Genomic DNA, 915 nt, shown 5'->3' with positions numbered 1-915 from the left:
AGCTCCTGTCTTAATCACCTAGCACTTGTCTTAAAAGGTGCCAAGAGACTAACCTGGTTTTAAACTGGGAGAAATGTCACTTTATGGTGACTGAAGGAATTGTCCTTGGACACAAAATTTCAAGCAGGGGGATAGAGGTGGATAAGGCAAAGGTAGAAGTAATCGAAAAATTACCACCACCTGCCAATGTTAAGGCAATCAGAAGCTTTCTGGGGCATGCAGGATTCTACAGAAGGTTTATAAAGGATTTTTCAAAAATTGCAAAACCTTTGAGTAACCTACTAGCTGCTGACACACCATTTGTGTTTGACACACAGTGTCTGCAGCCATTTGAGACCCTAAAAGCTAAGCTGGTCACAGCACCAGTCATCTCTGCACCAGATTGGACATTGCCATTTGAACTAATGTGTGATGCCAGTGACCATGCCATTGGTGCAGTGTTGGGACAGAGGCATAACAAACTTCTGCACATCATTTATTATGCCAGCCGTGTTCTAAATGATGCACAGAAGAATTACAGAACCACAGAAAAAGAATTACTTGCAGTGGTTTATGCCATTGACAAGTTCAGATCTTATTTAGTAGGATCAAAAGTGATTGTGTACACTGACCATACTGCTTTTAAATACTTACTCACAAAGCAGGATTCAAAACCCAGGCTAATAAGATGGGTGTTGCTTCTGCAAGAGTTTGATATAGAAATAAGAGACAGAAAAGGGACAGAGAACCAGGTAGCTGATCATCTGTCCCGAATAGAACCAGTAGCTGGGGCGTCCCTCCCTTCTACTGAGATCTCTGAGACTTTCCCAGATGAGCAACTCTTTGCCATTCAGGAAGCTCCATGGTTTGCAGATATTGCAAATTATAAAGCTGTGAGGTTCATACCCCAGGAGTACAGCAGAGTGCAAAGAAAGA

The sequence above is a fragment of the Arachis duranensis genome, chromosome 9, assembly GCF_000817695.3.
Source record: "Arachis duranensis cultivar V14167 chromosome 9, aradu.V14167.gnm2.J7QH, whole genome shotgun sequence".
Lineage (NCBI taxonomy): Eukaryota > Viridiplantae > Streptophyta > Magnoliopsida > Fabales > Fabaceae > Arachis > Arachis duranensis.
Note: the sequence above shows the minus strand (reverse complement) of the source record.